We start from the raw sequence: 27,918 nt of genomic DNA, 5'->3' as shown, positions 1-27,918 counted from the left end.
AAAAAACTCCCTTTTTTGTCTCACTGCAGTATATTTTACAGATCACAGAGATAATACAAGGTGTATTTTATCTTCTGGTTAGTCTGGGTTGTAAAATAAAGTCTGAACGTGAGTGACCATTTGCAGAAATCAAAGCCCAATTTAAAAAAGTATATACTTCTATGCAACTAGTGCCCACTGATACGACAGATTACCAGAAAAGGAAGCACTTAATATAATCTTGAAATATATATTTGCCTGATAAAAAGGGTAGATAGCTCCAGAATTGAAAATACTTAGAAATATATTGACAAAGGAGATCACTGTACAAGAGCATGTACAAGAAAGGAAATGAGGTTTCAGTTGGAGAAAGGCCTGATAAGAGGATACTCTCCAAACTCTTCAGTGCAACATCTGAACACATACAGTATTCTGGTAAACACAGCAAGCAATATCACGATAAAGCAGGAGGAAATGCCTTTTTTGAGACTTTCTCATGTATATCAAAATACCCTCATAAAATTCTTTGCATTCACTGAAAAAAAAGATCTGGAGTCACTGAAACAACTAATCAAAAAAAGTATAAGAAAATATTTTAATATTATTTTTGAAAGCTGCATATAGTACAGCAGAAATCAAATGAAAATGTTATGTATGGAAGAACCACACTTTCTAAAAGCAATATAATTTCAAAAGCTGACAAATGGGTTTATTTGGAGAGCTAACTATAGTGCTATTTAGGTTTGGGGTTTTGGTGTGGGGTTTTTTTTTTTTCACAGCGTAAAAGCAGAGTGAAATTAGACCAGGAAGATTTGGGAAGCTTCCCAGGGTAATGAAGAGTAGCACACCATCTGTTTGAATAGGAAAAATATTTCATCAATGCGCGTTCCTCATCCTGCTGTGCAATACAGAGGTAGAGGTCCTGGTAGCAAAATGGTACTATGTAACACGAGTAATGGCAACTGAATAGGACAGGCAATAAATGCAAAGCACCACTGACTCTTGTGACACCTAAAATGCAACGAAGGTCTGGGCCAGTCTGCCATGTAACAGCTGTGAGAATCATTTTTCTGCAATGACCAGAAATTTTCTAAAGTTAATAACCTGATAAAACTTCTTTCTCTTTTAAAGATGTACAAGTGGGAAAAATTTTACTACTGGGCTGGTACAGGACCTGGGCAATAGACTGATTTAGAAATAGAGTCTCTCTGGTATGTTTTGAAAAGAAAGCTGAAGTAAAGTGCTGAGGAGATGAAATGGATGTGTCAAGGATTTGTTTCCTATTGGATGCAGTAATAACTACCAGGCATAGTTTCATTTTTCCTTGCTCACACTTACTGCAAACAGCAAATGGTGGTGAACAATATAATACTGCTTTTCATGCAGGTAGTCAACAGGTAAGTACGTAAGTGATCTTTAAAGTTTGTAAGGGCAGATGTTGCCATCTTCCCAGTGGAAGTTACACATGAATTGTGCCTGTGCACCAGTCTGTGCTGCTCTCTGCAGAAGGAGGACTGCATGCTCTAGCTCATGGTGTCATAGCAAAAGCTCTGGGGTATTAATGCTGGGTGAAGTTGAAAGAATCAGCTTTCTGTTTGCTCCCAGCACTGACCTTATCGGATGAGGAAGAGGCCTCAACTGAACAAAAGAAACTTCTGATTGAAGAGGAGAAACCCTTGTGGAATGAAAGTGGCTGTCTAATGGGGAAAATGTCAGGCAGGGATTTTGTGCTTCTTACTGGAAGATGGGTGCTGATTCTGCTGGGATTTGTAGGAGCAGTAGTGACTCCGTATCTCAGCCTTCTCCTCTTACTTTCTAAATACCTTCAGAGTCATTGAAACCAGAGGAAGAAAGGCAAAATCTTCCACTTCCTCTGGGCATTTTTCAAATAAGTTCAAAGTGAACCAAAACCTTGGGGCTTTATGGGCAGGTCTCCCCCTTTCCTGTGCCCCATCTGCTTTGGAGAAACACGAAAAAACAAAAACTGTTGGAAAAAATCAGGCATAGGAAAATCAAGCAAAATAAGGATAACAATACACTTGGTGGTTTGCTTCCATGTTTTTAGAGAGCTGAACCATGCCACTCTGATAACGAAGAATCAGCCCGTGTTGCTCTTGGTCACCGACATCCACTTGCTAGGCTGCACTGAAAAATCAGCCTCCCCCTCATATTCCAAATGTCACACTGCTTCTGCAGGGTGCATCTGCAGATGTGGGCAGATCTGCTAATCGACAAGGGACACTTTCAGCAGCATGTATCTGTCTTCTACGTATCTGCAAAGGCCAGTACTTCCTCCCCCCAGATGCTCTCAGCAGAACTATTCTGATCCCTCAGCTGAACAGGAGAGACCTCTGATCTTTCTCAGGATGCAGAGCCATAATTATAAAACTGTAAACTAGATGTGAGGCTTAATTATAATGTCAAATAGATTGGATTTTAATCAGCTTTCTGGATATATAGTTAGGAAGGATTTATCAGGGCAATGACCTAATTTTAAGAGTACGGATTTCAGCTGAACAGTCTGAAAACAATTTGGTTCAGTGCCTGTAGAGGGGAGACAAATAAATGTAGATCATCACTTTTTAATGAGTAATGTCTCAATCATGGCACAGGCTTTAGGAAACAAATTAATCTGTTGTAACGTCAAAGGGAATTGCTATGCAATGGTGATGATTCTGGTCATGGGCCTATCGCAGCAGTAGAAGCACAACAGAAGAATAGCTGCAAGGACAGTTGCCCTGCAACATGAGAGGGCATTATAGCATGTAGAAATGTATGTTTGAACAAAAGTTATTGCAAGTGCTCAGTGTGAGAAGCAGAAGACTTATGGGAGTATGGTTGCAGCTGAGTAGCAGCCAGACTCATTGTCCAGGTTTTTGTCAGGCTTGATGGGAGATGGGAGACAGAAGGGTCCACCTTTCTCTGAGAGGTAAGATTTCACTCCTGTACCAAGGTCCCATAGTTCCTGCTGGGATAAGATGTCAGTAAGAGGTCTTAGCAAGGACCTATCACTCTGCTGAGATGTTTCCAAGCAGATTAGCCAGAGAGCTGTCAGAAGAAGGGGCTGCTGGTAGCAGGTACACAGGTATTGGATTGGTGCCAGGTGATGGCATTGGGCTGCAGCAGTGTCTTCCCTGTACCCCAGAATCGCGGCAGGCTTGCCAGGATCCCTCCTCTGCAGTTGCATAATTTCTTGTGTTGTGCTGGGCTCAGTATCCAGAGGGAGAAGCCATCTGGGAAGCCTTGTCTGTCCAAAGCTGTTCAGAAATATCCTTTCTGGTCCTCCTCAGGCTTCTCAGCTTCCCAGCTCTCAGCAATTACTTGAAGTATTCTGAATGGAGCCAGCATTCTCAAAAATATCCATTTGGTGTTGCCCAGGATGTTGTAAAGCGGTGGAGTGGTGTTAGAGCTTACAATAACCTGCCAGCCTGCTTTTAGGAACCATCTCAAATAAGTGAATAACGTAGATGGCAAAAATCTGGACCCACAAGTGCCCTCAGAGTAAAGCAGTGCAGTAAACCCAAGTCTTCAGAAGTCAGAAATGCTGAAGTTAAGGAGGCCTGTGTAACTTTGTGCGAAAGAACACACTGATGCAAAAAATCCAAAAAGGCACCCGATTAGCACTGTGCTAATTGCAGCTTGAAAGCCCAACAAAGGCATTCCAGAGCAGTCCTATTACATGTTAATTCTGGGGATTAGTGTCAGATTCAGCCAGCAGCTATGTCACAGGACACATGCAAGGGACAGGAGCTATGCTCCAAACATTGTACCTGAAAGCCATTACTAATGCTAAACTCTTGGCTTGCAATGAGAGAAAAATATTCAAGTATTTTATACAGTTAAATTAAACTACTGTTCTTTGAGAGTTTAAATTCATAGGAAAGTGCAGAAAAACTATTTTGAAAAATTTGCAATTAAAAAGTGTGAACTATAGAGTGAACTATAACTATTCGTTTAGGAAGGCTAATAAAAGTATAATTCTTTGTGAATAAAGAACTAAGAATTGTTAGCTCAGGTTTGTTCTCAGATTATGGTGGATATCTGTAACTATTTTCAGCATTTGGATTTGAGTAGACACACTAGATTTTATATAATTCCTAGTAATATTGCAGTAGGACATAACATTCCTATTATGAACTTGGTATTCATTTGTTCATAATTTTTATGAACATTTGCTTTAAATGATTTCCAGATGAGATATTGGAATCATGTCTGCATGTGCCAAAATTGAAAAAAAAGATTATTTTTATAATGTAAAAGTTAGCTTGAAAAGTACTCTTAAAAGTCATAGTACCTTTTATATGATGCAAGCCTTTTTAAGCCTTAAGATCAATCACAGCATCTTTTTTTTTATTTCTGAGCAACAGCCTAGTAATTTCTTTTCAAAAAGTCCTGGACAGAAGAAAAAAAAATTACAAATGAAATATGAAAATTAGTCTTGCACTTGATTTCTCATTAATTACATTCTCTGTGATTATAAATTTTTGGCTTTTAATATAGCACAGATAAAAATACAAATATAAGATTATTCTATTACATGTATAAAGCTCATCTAAATATAAATTTAATAAGCCAAAACTGTTTATTTATGGAAACTTTAGATGCCTTGGAAGAACAAATCCTTGTCTTTTCAACAAGAAGAGGACTGCAAATTTAATGTTTAAAATGTAACAAAACCTGTATCAGTATAACTGTTGTATATCACCTTTAGATGAGTAGTTGACGGTAAGCAAGACTGGTTTGCAAATACCATATGCAAAGGTTTAAAAGCAATTTGGGTGCATCTGGGCTTTGCACTGTTCTATTTATTGTTGAAAACTTGGCAACAAAACATTAGAAAACTAAACTCATGTTTCATCTCTGTCTTGCAGTAGCATAAGTTCTGGAAACTCTAAATATCTTAATGTCATATTAATTACAATTGCATTAACTCACTTTAGTAGCACTGAGGTATAAAAAATGTGTGAGTCCACTAAAATTCTCCTCTCACAATTGGATTCTGCTCAAATTACACTGCAGGTAGCCCTGTATTTTAATTAAGAAACATTACTGCCTTATGCTGCTATACTGATAGTCTGACAGGAAGTGAGTTGAGCTAAACTGTTTAGAAAAAGAGAAATTAGGAAGGTCTGTTAAAAAATGGAACTGCCTGTCACGTAAAAAGGCTATTGTGGACTGATCCAGCTTTGGAACCGTGCTTGAACAGACTAATATGCCAGTGAAAAGGTTAAGGGAAGAGGCTGCAATCTCAAGCAGAACAGTCAGGAATCTCAACGCAAAACAGTAAAGAATTGATTTTTTTAATTGCATTTTTATTATATTCCAGAAAGGTAAAAGAAAAAAAAAAAGAGGTAATTATTGGATGGGGAAATTCTTTTGGATGGGATTGGCATTTTGAAATTAGTAGTTGAAAAATACACTGTAGAACACATGTATTAGGGAAAAATAATTAACAATTACATGAATTTGATTTCTATGTCTAAAATGCCAAAGAGTTTCAAAATTGCTAACTTTCGGTTGTTGGCCCATGCTGGAAGGCAGGACCCACCTAGATGTTTGCTCACATCCCCACCCACACAAACCCAGGGGACGGGAGAGAAAAGAGGAGGCATTGGAGTAAGAAAAGCCATGGATCAAAATCAAGACAAGGAAAACACCCACCAGATTCTAGAAATCAGATTTGACTTGGGGTCACCCTTGCAATATGTCCCCCTGCTCCTCACGAACACCTTGCCAGCTACCCCCTATCACTATCAAATGGCGTTCAATAGCAAGTCTGTAACACAGTGAATAGATTTCTTAGGGTAGAGGTCTGTGAAAGTTTGGAATTTTAAGCTATAAAATCACTTTATTTAGATTGAAAGAATGCTTTTGTACAGGTAGAAGAACTGATGCAAGGCCTGGGTTTCCACTTCTTAATTTCCTTGTGCCAGTACATAGGCTATCCTAGATTGTATGAATATGTATGCACAGATCCAATTGCTCTGCCACAGCGACCAAAAAATAAGATATTTTTCTTTCGCACATGCAGACGTGGAAAGGAGAGCCTGCTACATACAGTTACAAAAGTTTGAATACTACCATGGAAATAACATGGAAAACCTGGCACTGCTCCTGAACCCTCTGACATTTTTGCAGCTCGAACACTTCCATGTGCTTGGTTATAGAAATTTCTTAGTTACCAAATTGTGAACATTTACTTTCTTGGATCCTTTTTTGTATTAGGGACCTATTGTAGAAAGTTAAATTTGTGTTTTAAGATCAGGTGTTCTGGTTGCAGTGTTGACATCTAAAGGAAAACAAGACACAAACCTAAGGCACAGTGCACCCATGTCTCCCCATGTGTGAACTGTAGCAGATAAGCAGCACAATAACTGCACAACCCAAAACTCCTGGAGACAAATGAAGTCCCTGCAGGTAGGTTGACACGTTTCCTCAGAATTTTGCGTCTGAAACTGTCTTCTCCAGCAGACATGAAAAAAGGCTGAAAGCTGCTCATCTTTCCCACTTCACTAACATACAACCAAACTGAGTGATCTAATAATAAACACCAGCAGATGGTAAAGCTGGTTTCAGCATCAGTGCTGTGAACTATGAGCCATTATCTCTTGTTCCCATGATGTTTTCACTGTAGCACAGAGCACAATGGATCAAACATGCTCACAAAAAATTGTGCTTACATGTCAACAAAGGCTGAAAATCCACAAGTCAAGCTCTGGAATGCTCCAAGCACAGCTCTTCATGGGCAAACACTGTTGGGCCTAGTTAAAAATGCTTTGGGGACAGCTGAACACAATAACATCCAGACGGAGAGAAGTTGGCTTTAGAGACAGAACTTAGATATGATGTAGTACAAAAATACTTTCAGGACAGTGCAAGCCAAATGTGAAAGCAGTGCTAACTTCTCCCATGGCAATTCAGTGTGTTCCACTCTTATGTGGTTTCGATTCCACTTTGTGAAGAAAATCAGCTGATGCCAGCTTTATTTATCCTCAGGGCTTCTTTTTCTTTCACATGCTGTTGCATGGGCAAGGGTGCTATACACTCATTCTCGCTATTCTAAAAAGGCAATGAATTTAACAGAAAAAAAAATATTTTAAAAATGATTTGGTAGATCAATCAGAATTTCAGAGCTCCATCAGCTTCAGAAATATAAGGTATCCTATCTTCAAGGGATCTTCTAGGAATAAGCTGTGTTCATTGGAATCTGGTACTTATGGCTTTGAATGATTCATTCAATCAAGATTCTTTGGCTTAACTAATATGTGTTCCGTCCCTGGTTCTCATCACTCACCATGGTATTGTACTTCCACGGTATACCTATGCCAAAGGAAAAAGGTTAAAGAGAGAGATTCTTTCTGGCTATGCATTTACATTCAGTCTGATAGGTATTGATTTTTTTTAATCAACAGAGACAATAATTTTCAGATGTAGGCCAGTCACCAACATGTCTCACTTAAGCAAACTCTACCACCTCATAAATTTGTTTATTTTTGGAAAAATGTAGGATGTGCCATAGAGACAAAGGTCTTCCTCCATTAAACTTGCTGCACAAATATATTTGCAATACTTTGTTAATCTGCCATTAATACACTGCTGTGTTTTCAAAAATCCATATGTCACATTCGCATTTAACAGTTAAGATAAATGTTAATAGCTTATTCTTCAAGTTTAATAAACAGTTTCTGAAATTCCTTCTTCTAATATGGACTTATTGTAGAAAAGAGAACTTAATTTCATTCCATGCTTAATTTGAAGTGTTTTGTTGCAATAGCTTATCAGCCTAGGAATTGAGTCAAGGCAATATTTCAGATTAAATAGTAAAAATGACGCAAACGTAGGGTAAAATCTGAGAGTGGGAAAAGAATTAGGCTTTTGTGATACAGATTAGAGTTTATTACCAATTCTTCACATTATTGATTTTCTAGGAGAGACTGCAAGATCATTGAAGATGTTCATTACTTAAATTTTAGAGTGCTATTAAGCAGGGCATTAAAATTCCCAAATTGCTAAGCAAACTATTGAGAAGTTCTATCAAACCCCACAGCTTTGGAAAATACGTTCAAAGGCTTATGAATAACAATGACTTTGAGGAAGAAGTATATGTTTTAGTATATTGACATCAAATGATAGGCACCATTGGACTGTGCAGGACTGGATGTAGGTGGTTTAAAAGCCCTGTACAATGGGTTTTTTTCTCAAAAATAATGTAGTAAATGTGTTAATGTCAGTGCTATATCTACATCAATGTGACTTGTGCATCGTGATAGTCCTATATTCGGCAGGGTCTATTGACATGTGCAGCATTATAGCAGGAATAAATTTCTCTGTTGTGTAGGCAGAAAGCAGAATACCTCTGTCAAATTCTCTGTCTCCTGTAGGGTTTCATTGTGTATGGCTCACAGAGCTGTTGAGAACAGCATTCTACTCCCGCAGCCCGGAGCTGGACAATATGAGCTGAAATAATTTGTCTCTTATTTCTCAATAAGATTTAGCTAAAGTGAACAATGACACTTTTTTCCCTTATTAGATTGTTCTATGCTATTCATCTCCAAGATCTAGTTCTTAATCAAATATGCTTCTCCATGTCATATTTTTGTATGTCCAGCTTCTGATACTCCTAGTAACTTCACATGCACATCACATCATGCATGATAGCTAATACTATAGTCTTCCTTGCTTGATATTTTTCAAAATTACACTCTATTCAGGTGTGTATGCTGGGTACCACATGGAGCTTCTAACATATAAGCTGTTAAATTAGGCTGTCAAATACATTTTGCAGTCAATCTTTACCCAGTCACCAGTGCCAGAAGTCAATTTAGAAAGATGTCTTGAGCATCCCAACTGTTAGGCTTTGGCTTAAGACTTTGTGCCTAAAAAAACATGCTTACTGCATTCATACTCTTCTTAATAAAAAGTTTCTTTTCTGCAGTTCATGCAAGTATTGGTGATTTTCAAACAGACTGAGATACTCCACTACCAAATACGTCACATAAACTTAAAAAAAAGGTTTGTGATTTTATCACAACACTTATGTTCAAATAAAACAAGGGGGCCAGTAAAAACAAAAAATTACCTTCTCAGAAAGGTTTTGCTTAAGTTGCTATGTGTAATAGTTCTTCTAATAGCACAGGTAATTTAATATCGTGTATTTGCAATGTATAAGGTTTGTCCTCACACAATTTGTACTGCATGGTCAATGCAGTATTCTCATTCTGTTTGTGAAAACAAGAACACTAATTTTCTGCAGTATTAAAACATTAAATTTATATGGTGTTTTTAATCCATTTCAGGAATTAATATAATGTCCAATACATCTTGCTAGACATGGTTTGCTTACATAAGGAACAAGTAATTCAGAAACTAGCTCTACTCTTATTGTTGTAACTGGACTTGCATCTACCTGTTAACTCATTAAATAAGGGTGTGATAACTTTTCAAAAATTGGGATAAAAAATAACTACACTTAACAAATAAAATCAATCTATTTTTACAGTAGATATAAATTACATTGTAAATGCAAGATAAGAAACTGAGAGGTGCTTTACATAATGCAAATTATCCATCCACATAGAAATACTTTAGGTGGATATCTTGTGGTTTCATAGGTTTAAAATGCACTTATGCATTGCTGAATGGAAAAACTCCATTGTTTTTAATCCTTACTTGAATTTGCAATTACTACACCAAGAGATCAGACTTTTGTATTCCATCTTTGTCTTCAGATAAAGTTTAATTGAAGTGCTTTGTATGGATCCTTCAGGGATCTCTGAAATTATTGTTGTGAAAATATAATCAAAATGTCTAAATTAAATTCATTGTATGAAAGATTTCGAAGTGGTCTTAGCAACTTAGTAGATTTTGATAAACTGAATGTGAACTCTTGAATATCAGCAGATTAAATGGAAATAGATGTTATTATAGTTAATTTAATAACTGAGAATTTGGTCAATGATACAATAATGACTAGCAGCATATAAAAAAATATAGAAAGTGCATCTGTCTTTGAAACAGTGTCACATGATGAAACATTTGGGGTGAAGAAAAACCAGAAAAAAATCCAGTTCCCTGTTTTTTTAATTGCATGAAACCACACAGTACTCTAATAATGCTGAGCAGCTGGGAGGGAGAGAAAAGGAAAAGGACAGACTGAGCTGAAAAGTCCAAGTTATTTCCCTTTCAGTATAAATAGCAGCAGAAAGGAGAATCTCTTAGAGCACCCTATACTCAGCCACGCAGGAGTTATTCCAGTAAGAACTCAGAAATTACTAGTATATTTCTGCACCTGAGGGCAGGGGATTGTCTGAGGAAGAAGGGCTCCCTTTCTGCATAAACCTCTTGGGAATGGGGGCTGAGGTAATTATGTATGTAAATCAACATTTTGGCATAGAACCTGGAAAGGAAAGAGACACTAAAGTTTTGTTCAGCAGCTCCACCAGCTAAGCAAGCAACACCCAAAGAATCTGTTTTATATTTATGAGAATGCCACATCCTCAGAATCATAAACCTTGTTTCCTACAAAATAACAAAAAAAAACCCACCCTGACTTTGAAATGCCAAACTAGATATGAAAAAAGGTTATAATACATTTTCCTTAGGGAAAAGCTTGAAACTGCTTTATTTTAAGTCATGTTAGTTACCTAAAAGAGTTCATGCTTGAGTACAACATAATGTTATACTCCAAGTATGAAATTGTGTCATGAAATATTGCTATCTTATTAGATTCTTACAAGATTATTAGGCAAAGTTTGGAAACATTTATAGATTACATCCAGCTAGTATTTGAAATTGAATATATTACAATTTAATATGGAGAAAGATCAAATGAAAAACACCATCTTAATATTAAAACTATTGACTTCTTACTGCCTTTGTGCAAGTGCAATATTGTTTATTAATTCTGTACTACAGCTGGTCATACCAACAAATAATGCAGCTGATATCAAAGAGTATTCTGTATTTCATTTCTCTACAGGAAAATGAGAATTTTTAAGTGTATCGCCCAATGTCTCCTTTTAGGAAAAGAAAGGAACTGTTTCTACAGCCTGTTTATTTCAGTTCAACCGAAGTAACCAAATATGTCATTTCCAGGGAAGACTGAATACCAAATATTAGTACAGCAAAGTGATATACATCAGTTGTTCCCTGTTCTCTAAAATGAATGATAATGATTGGACTTCCATGTTAGATTCATCCAGAGATGACAATGTTATATAAAGTGTATGAAGGGGAGTCTAGTTTCAGTTTGTGAAAGGAGTTGCTGCCTTTTCTGCATATTCAGATTTACACATCTGTGGAAACTCATGTTTTGACTTTTTGAAACACTTTAGAGGTGCTTTTTGTACTGTCTTTCTAGATAGTGACAACAGTGTAATACGAATGTTAAAAGTTTAAGAATTCTGTTCATATAAAGCATCTCAGGATGAGAGATTGACTCTTCACATGGTAGGAAGTCTTTGGAATGAAAAACAGGGATGAAGGATTGCGGATTAAATCATTCTTCCTCTTCCTAATTATTGTCCCTTCCTGAAAAATGACCAAAATGGCTAGGGTACACCACTCTGCAATACATGCTATCTGAATGACAGAAGATTACATGGGTTCCAAGTACAGTACAAGGCCTAATTTTTAGTCAGTATTTTAATATAAACATACTGTAATAAGATGACAGGGTCCTCCGCACTTGAACATAATGCAATTTTTATACTTCATTACACTGTTGGTCATGCACATTTGCATGTATGTATATTACTGAAATCAGTGTCTAATCTGTGTGCAGAATTAGTTGATGGACTCACAACTGCTTCAATTTATTTGTCATACTAGAGCCAACACTCCTTTTCAGATTTTGTCATAATATTTTTTGTGTTGCAGATGTTAAAGGAATTTCAATAATTCATGACAATAATTTAGATTGCTCATGTGTAAACATGCAACCCAGAGCTGCCAGCAATGCAGCACGACATATAATTACTATTGTTGACAGTGCTTGTTTATTTTGACAACTGGTTAAAAAAGATGCATTTTGCATACTTGAATACTTCATTTTCTCTCCTATTAATGCCATGTTGACCAGAGCAACCTGCATGAATATCTTGATCAAAAAGGTGAAAGCACAAGGACAGGTCATTTTAACATGCCTACTCCTTAAAGTGTAAGAGCCAGTCTGGAATTTGTTTAATTGTGTATATGAGAATTTATTCTAAATATTACAGTTGTGCTCCTCATTATTTTTGTGGGCACTATAATGTGATGTGTTATTTGTTGTCAGCAGAGAAGGATAGCTCTCTCTCTCTCTAGCTATCTCTCTTTGAACAGAAAGACAAATTACTTTTTATTGTTTTCTAGTCTGGTACAGATGAATATACGTATACTTTTCTGCCCTATCTATATTTTGCTTCCATTAGCTTACAAACAACAAATACAGCATTTTTATTCTCTACATTTCCCACTCTAGTGAATTTGTATTTGAGAATGACTCTACTCTTCAAGACAGCTTATCTATAAAAATAAGTCAGCTGGAGAAAATAATAACCATTTAATAGATAGTGCTTTCTTCCTAAACTTCTCTGTGAGGGCAGCATGGGCATAGGGTAGCAACCACACTTATGAGCTAAGCAAAACACACATGGAAAGTGTTGGGGGCAGGGGAAGGCAGGGGCCCATAATATCCTGAGAAGGGACCCATGGGGCAGAGGCCTCACACAGGACCAGCAGTTGCCTGTGCCCAGCTTCTGTTTGCTATTTGGTTGGGCCTCAGCAAGTGTGGTGGACCAGAGTGGCGAGATGGGGCTCAGCTGGCACTCAAGCTGGGAAGAGATGTCAAGAATAACAAGGATTTTATAGGTATATTAGTAACAATCAGAAGTACAAAGCAGATATAGGTTTATCACTGAAATGGGCTGGCAAATTAGTTACAAATGACTCAGGAAAGTTTGGCGTACTCAATGCTTTCGTTGCCTCAGCCTTCGTGGGTAAAGTTAGCTCCCAGGTCTCTATGCCATGAAGCAGCAGCAAAGCAAATGGTAAGCCCTGGAGGAGAGTCAATTTAAGGATCATCTGTAAGAACTGGAACCTACAAATATATGAGACCTGACAGGATACATCCAAGGCGGCTAGAAATGGGGGTTGAAATCACTGCAGAGCCAGTCTTCATCATTTTTGAGAAGTCAGAGGCCAAGGGAAGTCCCTGATGACTGGAAGTCAAGTATTACATCCATGTACAAAAAGGAGAAAAAAGAAGATTTGAGAAACTACAGACCAGTCTGCATCACTTCAGTCTCTGGGAGATCATGGAGCAGGTCCTCATGGAAGTTATTTCCAGGCTGATGAAGGACAACAAGGTGTTTGGGAAAAGCTAGCAAAGATTCTCCAAAGGTAAATCACGTTTTACCAACTTCATTGCCTTCTGTGACAAAACAATTTGCTCACTGGATAAGGGCAAAGCTGTCAATGTCAGATTTTGTCTGACATAGTCTCCCCACAATATCCTTTTTGGTAAACTGATAAGACATAGACTGGACAGATGGACCCAAGGATGGATGAAAAACTGACTAACTGCCAAACTCAAAGGATAGTGCTTAATGACTCAAAATCAAGCTGGCAGCCAGTCACAAGTGGAGTTTTTCTGAGGTCAATAGTGTATCTGATACCATCCAGTATCTTTAAGACAAGCTGGATGATAGGATTGAATATACCCTCACCAAGTCTGTGCATATCAGCAATCGAGTGGGAGTGGTAGATATTGTGGAAGGAAGGAAGAGGTACCATTCAGAAAGACCTTGACAGGCTGGGATATTGGGCCAACAAGAATTGCATGAGAATAATTTGAACTCCTACACCTGGGACAGAAAAATCCCAAGCAGCAGTGTTGGATGGGGTATGACTAGCTGGAGCGTAGCTCTGTTAAGAAGAACCACAGGTCCTAGTGAGAAGCATGCTGAACACTGGCCAGCAGTGCACCCTTGCAGCAATGCAGACAAACCATGTCCTGGGCTGCATCAGCAAGACTATAGCTACCAGGTCAAGGGGTGTAATTATTCAGCTCTGCTCAGCCCTTGTTAGGCCACACCTGGAATACCATGTCCAGTTTGGTTTTCCCAGTTCAGGAGGGTCATTAAAAATCTTGAGATGGTCCATTGAAGTCCACCAAAATGAGTAAAGTGTTGGAGAACATGATGTTTGGAGAAAGACGGGGGAACCTGTGATTGTTTAGCCTAGAAAAGGAAGGTTCAGGGAATCCAGTCTTCCAATATCTAAAAGATAGTTATAGAGAAGATAGAGGTATTCTCTTCACAACAACCCTAAGTGATAACAGACAATGGGCATAAGTTGCATCAAGGGAAATTCCATCTGGACATAAGAAAAAGATTATTTGCCATGAGAACAATTAAATGTCAGAGTAGGTTGCCCAGAAAAGTAACAGAATCTCCCTTACTGGAAATATACAGGACTGCGCTTGACAGGGCCCTAGGTGACTTAATTAGGGTTGGATCAGATGATCTCCAGAGGTCCCTTCCACCCTAGTCTTTCTTATTATTTTACATTTCAATGATTCTATGATTTTGTTTCTTGGACTTACACCACAAAACCACAGAGTAAGGTAAGACATAAACCACAGAAATGAAAGCACAGAACTATTGCCAATGGGAAACTGAATATTTTGAATGGGAATATGGGAATGTATGTGAATATATAAAAAGATATTAGAAATACAGGGCAAAAATTCCATTCATTATGTTTTTACGGGCATTTGTGATGATGGGTTGTTTGGCCAAAAACTGGGAAGGTCAGGTTATTTACCTGGAAGCTAGAACAAGCAAGTAAAATGTGAGGATAAGATTTGTTCTTGATATGTAAAGGATCCCAGATGATATAAATCCAAATCCCTAAGCATATGAAGAGCAGTTTAAGAACTGTCCCAATTACAAAACAGCCCTCAGAACTGTATGTCTTCTGGAGTCCCTGAAGAAATTTACACCTGATTGTTATTCAACAAGAACTTAAAAACTTTTCTTCTTTATAATGATATACTGCATAGGCCCAGTATTAATAGAATGACGTTCAGCTGAGGCATAATAACCAGCCACTACATCAATACTTTCAGATGTTTCTAATCTTTCTCTCAGTCATCTGTGTTTTAGGAAAATGATATGCTAGAAATGTCAGATGCTTAAAGAGGAAGTAGTCTCCTTTATATTGAATGTTTCCTTGTTTCAAACTCTGGTGTCCCTATTGCTAGTCCTTTACTATCACTTATATTAAGATCTGTGTATGTGATGGTGTATAGTGGTGTTAGTCGTGTTGTTTTTAACGAAGCTGGTATTAAAATCTGGCCCTGAAACAGCTTGAGTATAGTAACCGGGAGTACAGTTTGGAACAATGTAAACTGTGCTCACAGCAAACCTTAGCCCACTCTTGATTTCCAAAAGAAAGTACCTTAACTTTATTTGCAACATGAAATATTGTCTTGTTGGAGTTAACCTTTGAAACCTAGAACCTGAGACCTCTGTATCATGTTATGAGGGTGTAAAGGGTTGCCGGGACCCTAGCTCTAAGCCAGAATATCTTATTGCCCTGGGTTCTCTGAAAGTCATGTAAAGAAATCATTTCACCAATATTACCTATGGTATTTCCACATTCCAAGCCTTAAATGTGATGCAGATTTTCACTTTTTTTCAGATGTTTTCTTTTTTGATCTATCTTTAATCACTTGACAGATATTTTCTCCTCATCTATCTATTGAAAAAGTAGCCTAAAAAATAGGTATCTGCTTACAACACTACTTTTCCGTTCAAGAGGCTTGCAAGACCTTTGACAAAGAACAGCACCTTGTCTTTCATCCTCACCCTACTCCCATTCCAAAACACCAAAAATCACCTGAGGAATAGGCAACTGTACATAAACTCAGCCAGAAAGTCCTTGGAGCTTGTTAAGGGGAAAATTAATGACATAGTATGTCATAGGGAAAAATTCTCAGTTCACTTAGTTTAAACTGAATCAGGATAGAAGCAGGTTACGGATTTATTAATGACATAAAATTAACAAGCAGTCATCTGTATTTTCAGGGTCAATAAAAGTAACACAACATATGAATCTCAATACTAAACACTTTCAAAGTTCTAGTAAGCACCTACAAATTTCTAAATATTTTTTAACAACCAGTGCCCAGAATTTCTCATCACAAACACGCAGAGCTGTACTTTCACAGAGCTACCATCACACCCATCCCTTCCTCAAAGGATGTCTGGGTTACAAGCACCATTGCCCTTTCAGAAGCATGGGTTACCCTACTTGCATGTGACCCATTAAGAGAAGCGGGTGCTATGGCTTTATGAGTATTTGTGCTGCTCTCTACAACCTATTAATCCACAAGCTGGTGAGAAAGCATCCCGTGAGTTTATGAGCACAGACAAATCTGAGGTGTGCTTGTCATGGTCTGCGCTGTTGCCCCGCCAGCTGCAGAGCAGGCAGCTCATGGTGTCCGATGGGGAGGCTGCCCTCGCTGGCCAAGGCAAAGGTGTGATGCTGGTGGGGCAGCTTCTGGCAGTGTCAAACCAGGTTTTGATGGCTGCTGTTTCCACTCCAAGGTGTCTGCCTCCTGTTGTGAAGTTTCATGCTCCTTTTATACTTCTTTTAAGATCAATTTATTCTTTGTTTCAAAAGTCTCTTTAAAGTTCCCCAAATACTGTTTAATCTTGCTGATGGCAGTCTTCCTCTTAAACATGATCAGATTCTGGCAAAGACACAGTTTTTTTGTGTTACACACAGACACACACACACACACAGACACAAAGACACACAGAGTTTAACCTCACATTCTTATTAACAAGGGTTGTTAGTAATTAATACTGAAAGATTAAGTATTAAGAATTAATAAACATTAATACAAAAGATTTGGCAAGGACAGGCTGTGTGGACATTACCACAAGGGCACAGCTACAAAAGGCCTCTCCTAGAAATAGGTGGAAAGACTTTTTCTCAGAAAAGGTGTTCTTCATTTTCTGGAGTTGAGCATGTGCATAATAGTAAATAAGCATAACACTGTTAGTACTTAAAAATAGCCTAGCTTGACTATGGCCTGAATATACGACAAGCTTCTATGATGTGACTGCAAATACAGCATGTCTGAAGCCTAAAATTGCACTCAGAAGATATATGGTGTGTTGATACACATTCACATTAGAAAAAAAACATCTTAAATGTGCCTACACTACTGATGGAACTGCAGATACAGCCTGAATTGCTTATTTGTGTTTATTGTCTTTGTCTACCTGCTTGGACACCCAATCCTGGCCGACTTATACAGCCAAATACCAAACATATGAAAAGAGATATATCTTTGCATTTTTAGTTTTTGAGACGTTCTTTCCTTTTTCCAGATGTTATTCAATCCCTGTGAAGTTAATATGAGACACATAGTGCCTGCTTCAATACTGGAGTCTTTTCACACATAAAACACTTTTCCCTTCCAGTTTTGAAATGTTTTGTCTTTCAAAATATTTTTGTAGCATTTGCTTATTTTTTATGCAAAGATTCTTTTGTTGTGGTTCTTTTTATGATGCAGGGGAGGTTTGCCAAATATGTATCTTTTTGCAGTTTTGATAGGGCAATATTAATTTTAATTATCCTACAAGAAAATCTCTTACAAATAAAATTATATTTCTCTTGCCACCTGATTCTTACTTGGCAGTCTTATGTGTGCAGTTATATTTGCCACTTCCTGAAATAATCTTAGGCTGAAGTTTCACAAGACAGCTGAGCGTTAGCTGAAGGGTTTGTTTTCTGCTGGTTTAAAAAGCTGAAGCACCTTCCTGTGGGGTAGATGAGCTCCAAGCTGATGCAAAGACAGAAGCAGAGAGGGGAGGCAGGGTACAGGCTGGAGTAAGGCGTTCCCTGGTTTGGGCTGCTTTAAGTGGGAAAGCTCAGCCATCCTGTGAACCTCTGCTGATACTATGTATGAACTAGGAGAGTAAGGCCCCACCAGGAAAATAAGATTTTTTAAAACGATAGACTGACTCAGTGTCTTAAAATGTTTGCAAGACCTATATATTAGCCTTTATTTGCTTTGAATACCTGTTAACAGACTGTGTTGTAATGGGCTTAGAGTATTATCACTTAACAGTGCCACAGTATATGTTAACATTTTGGATGAGTGTTAGCTTACTAGTAAAATACTTTTGCTTCTTAAACAAATCCTAGATAAAATCTTTCCAATATTGGATGAATTACACCTTATTTATTGGAAGACAATAAAATTGCTATACTATCAACTGGGACCTTTGGCCCAAGTATCTGATGGGGGAAGGGCCGGGCAAGGTCCTATGTAATTCCAAAAGAATGTACTTTACTAAATATGAATAATTTCTTCTCTATTATTACCTATTTTTAAATGCTTATTTCTTAGTGTCTCAGATGACACCAAGAGCTCCTCTTGGAAGGGAGGGACTCTGTTAAATGATTATTTATTAAGCTATAAGAGTATTGCTGTTACAATATTATTTTTGTTTTATGGTAAGCACAAGGACAGTGGTAAAGGTGGGAAGCAGGAGACAAAATAACACAACTTCTGGACAAATCTGTCTAGAGGGTGGTATGCACACAGAGCAGGAGGGAAAAATTGGAAAGAAGCATCAACAAATCACTGTGCTGGCCCATGGCTGAAATGTCAGCTCTACTTGCAACATCTCTTGACAAAGCTTAGCTTTTGAAGCAGGATGCACTCTCAAGTTACTACATTGAACATAGTGTTTGAAGTGGGGTGTCAGCAGCCAGTCTGTTAAGACCATCAGAAAGGAAAAAAGTGTTTTTAATAAGAAAACAAAGCAGCATGCAGCAGCGGAACAAAACTGTAAAACAGAGGGACAGGTGTTTCAAGTGTAAAAACTTCGGTGAAAATAGAAAGGTAAAATAAAGAAGTAAATGTTAAACAGCATATTCAGGGCTACCACAGAGAGAAAGAGAAACAATATGGAGAAAAGGACAAGACCTGGGTATAATTGTGTTACTGACAAGAGCTCCTAAAGCACTTTGACAAAGAGAGAAAATTATTAACTTTTGTTACACAACAGAAAACTTCAATATCTCTCTAACTTCATGTAGTGGTTTAAACCCTGCTGGCTGGGGTCACACTACGAGACACCAGAATGTGCTGGTTTTGACTGGGATAGAGTTATTTTTTTCCAGAGTAGCTTGTATGGGACTATGTTTTGGATCTGTGCTGAAGACAGTGTTGATAACACAGGGATGCTTTAGTTACTGCTGAGCAGGGCTCACACAGTGTCAAGGCCCTTTCTGCTCCTCACCCCGCCCCACCGGCGAGCAGGCTGGGGGTGCACAAGGAGTTGGGAGGGGGCACAGCTGGGACAGCTGACCCCAACTGACCCAAGGGATATCCCACACCATATGACGTCATGTTCAACAAATAAATCTGGGGGAAGAAGAAGGAAGGGGGGAACATTCATAGTTATGGCATTTGTCTTCCCAAGTAACCATTACATGTGATGGAGCCCTGCTTTCCTGGGGATGGCCGAACACCTGCCTGCTGATGGGAAGTAGTGAATGAATTTCTTGTTTTGCTCTGCTTGCATGTGCAGCTTTTGCTTTCCCTATTAACCCTGGGGTCAAACCACGACACTTCAGATGCATTATATTTTCCTGATTTAAGGGAGCATTTGGAGGGAAAGGCATCAGATTACATTACCACAGAATAGTAGGTCTAAGAAAAGGATAATCCTTCTTCTATTTGTCATCATCTTTAGTCACAATATTCTTGGCATATTTTCACAAAATTTTTCTTAACTTGGCACAAAGCTCAGATCTGCCCAGAGAGGCAGATCTCTCTACTCCCTTTCCCCTCACTCATCTCTTCCTGAAGTATTTTTTCTTCTCTACCTCCCTGCTTTGTAGCATATTTCACATTAGTACACTACTTGAGCATCATAGTCTTTATACATAGGGTGTGCCAATGCAGTTTTTTGAGCAATCCAGTAAATCACTGCCTGGTACAAGTGTAACAAGCTGCACATGCACAGGACAAATATGACAACAATATTTCATAGGATCCTGCCTGTAGTTCGGAGGGAGTGAGATAATCAAAGTGTTTTGGTTTTGCTCTCCATATCTTAAGCGCAAAGTGATTTGCGGTCTTATAGTGTGACCAGTAGAGTAACTGATTGTCTTACAGACTGCAAGGTAGCAATAAATGCTAGGACAAGTAGCTAATTGCTCTTCTTTCTTCAGCAATTTGAGGGAATAACAAACAGAGCTCCAAGCTTTTTCTCAAAAAATTTTCTTCTAAATTTTCCCTGACAGAATATTAGAGTTGTATGAGGAAAGAAGGGAATGAACAGCCCTTTGTCTCTGGTAAAGGTTTGATGCAGCACGACACACCATCCCAAGATGTCAGAGGCTTCTCTGTGAATCTTTTGCAACAGTACATTTTTAAACATATTATGCAAGCAATCCATATCATAAACCTAGCTTTCTTATGACTTTTTGCCCTTTGTGGGTCTTCTTGGACATCATATGTGTTCAGCACCTAATTATGTAATTTGAGTTAATTATATAGTTAGAGTTGAAATTACTTGCATCATGAATTATGCTAGTTAGAAGAATTTGACTCTCCAGATTTCTATATGCCAAGTTAGAGTAATTTCAACACTAACAGGCTTAACACTTTACCACATGTGGTTTTTTTCCTGAAGTAATTTTTGAATTAGGTACAGAAACCAGAATTTTATTCATCACTGAATTTGTTTACCTTTGTCTTTCAGTGGCTGGATCTAGTCATAGCCTTGACCATTATATTATTCTCTACTGTCAAATTGTAATTTCCTATTAGGGTTCTTACAGTCCTTGACAAAATAACCCATTTAACTTGTCATAGAGAAGTTTACTTCGTTGTGTGTTTGCACCTCTCTGGCAGAGGTGATTAAACGGCAATGCATTGGTTAGCATTCGGTCTTCAGGGTAAAGAAGGTGTGAGGGGAAACAAGTTAGTAGGAGGGACTGATCAAGAGGCTATGTCAAGAGTATCCTTACTTTTCTTACCAGTCTTCCCTGATACATGGCTCCCAAGCACAAAATCATTTTCATTAGTGTATCAAGAAAACTAGCCACTCCTGTTTTAAGGCCGTTTTCTTATTCTTGAATTATGGGCACCGTAACTGGAAATCTATCTTAGTCAGAACAGACCAAAGTGGAATGCAATCCTGTTTACTTTGAAGTATTATTCTTCTGTATGTGCATACAAGTGTTAGCTTAGCCCTTTCTGGCCAGAGAGCTACACAGGGAGATGATGTTGTGATTAGTGACCAGAATTTGCCCTTTTCAGACTCCATGAGTGCCAAGATGGGTCCCCTCCCCAATAAACATACATTGTGTACAGCATTCCTGGATGACTTTACATGGGATACTTTGGTACGATTTTGACTTCACACACCTAGATGTCTATTTCTCATTCACTGGAAGAAAACCAAAATACCTGATAAGGTTTAATCAAATATGAATTATATTAGTAATGAAAAAGAATGAGATGAGAATACTTCCAAGATATAATTACTTTAGGAAATTATGTCCTAAAAGGGATCCTAAAACAATTTCTGCAGACTCTTAAAAGGAAGTTGTTAATGATTTTTCTTAAATTAAATGGTGTTAAGACAAATCTAAACAGACTTTAAAAATGTATCCAGATGTTAGATATCTTTTGAAAATGAGAATGGAAGGCTCTCAAAGCTCTGAATAAAACACAGGGTTGCACGTTATGGAGGGGTTTGACATGACAGTACTCGATTTTTTCTTGATATGTGACTTTTCCACATTCGTTTCTAAGGTAAATTAATCCAGTTAATAAGAAGTTTTCTTGCTTAGGTTGCAAAGACCTTTTCAGGTTTTTTATTATTTCTGAAATGAATGGCAGCTAGTTACACAATGTTGAGATTTGACTCAACTGGTGATTAAAAAAACCCCAAGACATTTTAAAGACACAAACTTTAGTAAAAAAATAATGAAACTAGAAATGGGACAAACAAACTCTACTAGTTTCTGTATGTAATACTCCATAAAACCTATTTAGAGAAAAGGCATGTTTTCTTCAAGAAAAAAAATAATGCAGATATAAGTAGCAGGTACTTCTAGCAACGATTTAAAAGAAAAAAAAAAGTGGTCTGGTCTATCACCATCACAGTTTTATTAAGTGATTGATAAGTGATTTAGTAAGGATTCCTTGCAATGACATGGAGGACAAGGGACATTAATTTTTGCACCCCTCACCACACTCCTGAGTTCTTCCTATGAGTGTGCTGGATATGGAGGTCTCTTACCATACCCTTCAGAAACTGATTAATCTCTATCCTGTCCCACTTCTGTGACTGATCAGAATTTAGTCACTGTCTCAGAGCTGGCTGTCCTGAGAAATCGCAGCTAGGTGTGCGCTAGGATCTTGATGACTGGCTGCTGTAGCTGTCAGCAACACATACCATTTTTACAACCCTTCCACTGGTATTTTGAACCCATGCCTTCACGTTCACTCTCTATTCATATCGATACAAACATTTTCATTACCATTTTCCAGAGCTGTGCGAGATTCCTGGGCTTTAATTTTCTAATACATTGTAGGCACTTTGGTACCTGCTGGCAAAGGATGACAGCGTATTTTAAGATTTATAAGTTTTCCTCTGAAAAGTATCCCAAGCTTCTTGTGTTGTCCTTCAGTACTTCAGCAATATATTATGGTAAACTTTCTACTCTCCTGGCACAGAAATAGACTATAATTTCATTCTATGCATTTGTTTTGGTTCTATATTCTAATTTGATCAAATTTTCATATTCTATTTCTCTATTTTATTGTTTTCTGGTTATGGTGCACCTTCCCTCTTTCTCACTCCCTGTTAGTCACCTTACTTTTTCCCTATTTATCCAAAATAAACTGGAAAAAGGTTTGAGAGGGAGGGGAAGAGCCACTTGTCATTGACAGCAGAGAGAAAAAGAAATCTTTTCATTAGTGGAAAAAAGTATTCCTTTCACTCATAAATAATATTCCAAATGCTCTGTCTATGAATTCTCTGAGCCATAATACTCTTTCATTGACCTGTTACATATGTCCTGATACATATTTCTGAAAGGCTAGCTCATTGGCTGATCTCAACTATATTGATTATAATAGAGATGTCAGCTGACACCTTGATTCAAGAATACTTTAAAGAAATCCAACTCAGATTTCGTGCATTCTTCTGAGCACCTGTGAATGAAAGTCATCCCTGTTAAACTGTATCTCCTCTTTGTGCATTCATATTAATGTCAAGATAAAGATAGATGAAGATGGAGATGAAGATGGAGATGAAGATGAAGATGAAAGTGCATTTTCATATATGAGTACTTTGTGATCCAAAGGAAATCAGGATCCAATCAAAGGGTGGTCTGCAATCATGTGCATATGATGGGTTCAAGAAATAGCAACCAGCCAATCACAGAGCAGTGTGAAAATACAATGTTGTCGAACACGTCAGCCTCTGCGAATGCAGTAGAGAGAGGCTGCCTGTTGTGATGTACCTCTGGGTAGCCTGCCAGCCAATCGCAGAGATGGCTCTGAACACATGGGGTATAATGGTTTCTAAAATGGTGATGCCCAGGCACAAAAAGGTGGAGTCATGTGACAGCTATCAGGGGCAGAGTTTCCTCTGGAAGTCAGGGCTGTGGTTCCTGCCACTTCCTATCTGGGACAAAAGTGTCCCTTGCACCATTGCCAGTACATCTTAATCATATTATATGTCTTGTTTTGTTACTCTCTTCTGTCAAAAAATAGGCGACTGTACACCCCATAGAGTGCAAACATCCAAAGAATTCAAATCTGCTAAAGCCGCTGCTGAAACTAAACCAGATTGAAGAAATAAATGTTCAGGCCCTCTGGCGCTTGCTTTTTTCATTTTCCAAAGGGAAAATCTCTGAACAAATAAGGAGGTCCTGTTAAAAATCCGATTGCTTACTCAGTACAAACAAGTATGCTCTCCATGGTCCAAAAAAATTCTGAATTCAAATAGAAATAATTTATATTTTTTCTGGTTGAGTGTCATGAGAATAAAGGACTGATCATTGAAGACAGTCATGCAGCTTTTTATGTCAGCTGGAAGACTTTTGGCAGTTTTCTTAAACTGCCTTTTACAAAATGTTTCTTCTGTGAAAACATGGAAATTCTTTTTTCATCCCCCAAAATACAGCTAACCCTCAAAAATGAATTTGCTTCGTGGATATGAAAAAAAAATAAAATTAAAAGAAGTCTTAGGTAACAGCAGATCATTGTATTCTGCTGGGAGAGTCAAAATAGCAGGCATTCTTCATATTAAGGATTTGCTATATCTATCCCTGCAGGAAATTGGGAGATCACCTCGATCTTTTGTGGTGTGTGTACAAAAAGAAAGGAAATTACATGAAAATCCACAGTGCACATATGAACTGGGGTGTCTGGAAGCTGCGAGTAATTTTAGGGTGCACACCTGTGGAGAGCTGCAGAGGAGTTTGGAAAGACACAAGCTAGATTTTGGGAAGAGTACACCTGCATTGGCCTGATTAGGGAGAAGGAATATGGAAGGTAGAGCTCACACAGCAGGGGAGTTTCAGAGAAATGTATTCTCTGGTTTTGAATTTTATCCTAGTAGAAGAAAGTGTCATGATTTGGAGGGACAGAGGTGGAACTATAAAGAAACAGTATTATGTTTTAGTGCTGGGGTATTAAAAAAGTTATCTTTAAACTTAATCCTTTAAAGTAAATACTTATTTACCAGTCAAAACCCCCATAATTCTTGAATATAACTGTAGTGTCCCATTTTTCCTTAAGCTCATCATTTAACGATTTTTTATTTTGTAAAGCAAAATAATGCTCTGATTTTTTTTTCCCTCTATTCATAATGAGAAATGTCTGTTGAAAAACCTTCTTCATGTTTTGTGCTGTCAGCTTGCAAGCCTAATTTTTGTTTCCGGTTCTAGTGATATGCATCCCCATCCTGTGGCTGAATGTCTACTCCTGAGGTGGTGAGAGACCTCAGGCAAATTGAACCTTGTCTTCTGTACAGTTAAGTTAGAGCAGCTTAGAAAGACCATTTCATTTGCCATTGCATGCAGAAATTTTTTTTCTTTTTGTGAAGGGCTTGTTTGCTTTTCCCAATTCCTGAACTATCATATAGTTAGACAGAGAAGACCACATCCAGGTTTATTTTACTGTTCTTTCAAATGAAAAAAAAAAACAACCCCAAACCAAAAAGCTCCAAGAATTTTGAAGGATTCTGAAAGAGATGAAAGGAAAGGTGAATGGAAAGGAAATGTACCTGAAGAATTTCAGTTACGAGTAACCTCGCTTTGTATCATTAAGAAATAACCCATGTGTACAACCACTCTGTGGATGTCACTGACCAGTCACTTTCATGTCCCACATCATCTTGGCAGCAGTGGTCAAAGATGAAGGTTTCTTTTGGTGATCTGATCTGGAGAATGACCTGACTGAATGACAAATCCTGTTTAGTAGTCTCATAACATATCACCAGGCAGACTGTTATCTTTTTTAATAATCTTTGTATGGAAATGGTTGAAAGCCTGGGTCTTTTAAGATTGGATGCAATGAGTCTGGGTCATCTCCTGGAGAGTTTGAACATGAGATTTATAAAACAAGAAAGCCTTAATAACCCTTAGCACAAGAACAGCACATTCTGGTGTAGAGACATGACGCTTGAGAAAAAAAAAAAACAACCCGTGAAGTTACTTAATTAATTTATTTAAAGGAAAATTCTAATTCAAACACAGCAGTAGGGAGAAATTCTAGTGGTATCCAAAGTGGCAATCCATTCTTTGGAAGGAAAACTGTGGATCACTAAGTTGCCATATAGGCTGTCAAAATGCATGTATACGCCCTACCCTCCTCACACCACAGCAGGTAAGAAAATAACATGCATTGATTTGGGAAGAAGTGAACAATTTTATCTGAAAAAAATGTTCAAAGAAAGGGACCCAAAAGTACCTATAGAAATGTATTGCACTGGCATGGCAAGGTTTTGGTAGCGGCGGGCTACAGGTGTGGCTTCTGCGAGAAGCTGCTGGAAGCTTCCCCCATGTCCAATAGAGCCAGTGCCAGCCGGCTCCAAGATGGACCCACCGCTAGCCAGCCCAAGGCTGGGCCCATCAGCAATGGTGTTAACACCTCTGGGAGAACAGATTTAAGAAGGGGAGAAAAATCAGCCAGGGAGAGTAATTAAAATATGTGAGAGAAACAACTCTGCAGACATCAAGGTCGATGTGAAGGAGGAGGAGGAGGAGGAGGTGGTCCAGGTGCCAAAGCAATGATTCCCTTGCAGCCCATGGTGAAGGCCATGGTGAGGCAGGCTGTCCCCCTGCATCCCGTCGGGGTTAATGGTGCAGCAGATATCCACCTGCAGCCCATGGAGGACTCCACACCAGAGCAGGTGGATGCCCAAAGGAGGCTGTGACCCCATGGGAAGCCTGTGCTGGAGCAGGTTTTCTGGCAAGACCTGTAGACGCATGGAGAGAGGACCCCACGCTGGAGCAGGTTTGCTGTTAAGACTTATGACCCCGTGGGGGACCCACGCTGGAACTGTTGGTTCCTGAAGGACTAAACCCTGTGGAAAGGACCCACACTAGAGCAGTTCTTGTAGAACCGCAGCCCTCGGGAAGGGCTCACATTGGAGAACTTCATTACAGGAAAAGTAGCTGTTAAACATACGACCTGCACTATGCAACAGTCCTTATGGAAGTGAGCATATAATGTATATGCCAGTGAAAGTGCCAAGATAGGCTGTATTGTCTGGGTTGGAGGTTTGCTAGCGGAAGACTAGCATTTCGGTTGTTGTGAAGAGTGTTATCAGGATGCTATTTTAACTGTAAAAATCTCCTATGAAATATTTCAGTCATAATCTTGAGAGAGAGCTGAGTGCGTATTTTCCTTTAGGGGCAAATTTAAGTCTAGAAAGTTCAAAACCTCAAAGTAGTTGTGTTTTAGTTGGCAGCAAAAATGCTGGGGAAGACCCAAATGTGAAACTTTTATACATGTTAGCCTTCCCTAGGCCTAGGGAAATTGGTATTATTTTAAAGCATATGAGTTCATGTATTTTTATTAGCATGTGCTTAGAATACTCTTTAACACTTAGCAGCTACCATAGACGTATTAAACTTGCTTTAGAAATGTGGTCTTTAGTCATGATCAATTCTAGGGATGACACCTACGCTGTTTGTTGCTTGACACTTACAAATAAGCTACTAATTCAGATGTGCTTGCTAACTTGCTGTGCAATCTCAGGATTCATTCAGGCAGTACCACTGAAAGTGATTTCTGTATGGAGAAGGACAGAACTAAAGAGATTCATCGCATGAATAAGTAGTACACAAAATGGTCCTTGACATAGTCTGGTATTGGTGCTTTCAAAGCTAACTGGTACTTGTTTTAACTCCCCATTCACCATGCAAGCCCTACTTCGACCACTGAGAGAAAAAAATCTGCCTACTACCCATCTTCTGAACCGAATATCCCACCTTCAATAGGACACCTAAGGTTGCCTCTTTCAGGTGTGTATCTCACTTTTTCTCATCATCTTCCTCTTCTCTTCCACTGACTTTCACAAACATGGGACTGTAAAAAGAATAATGCCAAAAGTACATTGAAATAAATTATTCTATTCTCTTATTCTGTAAACAGTCTGAGTAGGGTTCTATTAACTTACATAAGGAGAAAAAAAAACAAAAAACAAAAAAATAAAAAAGTCATTATTCCTGACTGAAAAACAGGCAAATGTGTACTGAAAATATTGCTTGCCATATCAGTAGTACAGCAGTGTTTGTACCACTGCTGATCCAAATGCCTGACCTACCTGACAGCAATGACATGAAAAGAGAATTTAGTAGAGAAAAAGGAAGTCAAAACTGATTTCAAAATATTTT

The sequence above is a fragment of the Phalacrocorax aristotelis genome, chromosome 2 (genome assembly GCF_949628215.1).
Source record: "Phalacrocorax aristotelis chromosome 2, bGulAri2.1, whole genome shotgun sequence".
Lineage (NCBI taxonomy): Eukaryota > Metazoa > Chordata > Aves > Suliformes > Phalacrocoracidae > Phalacrocorax > Phalacrocorax aristotelis.
Note: the sequence above shows the minus strand (reverse complement) of the source record.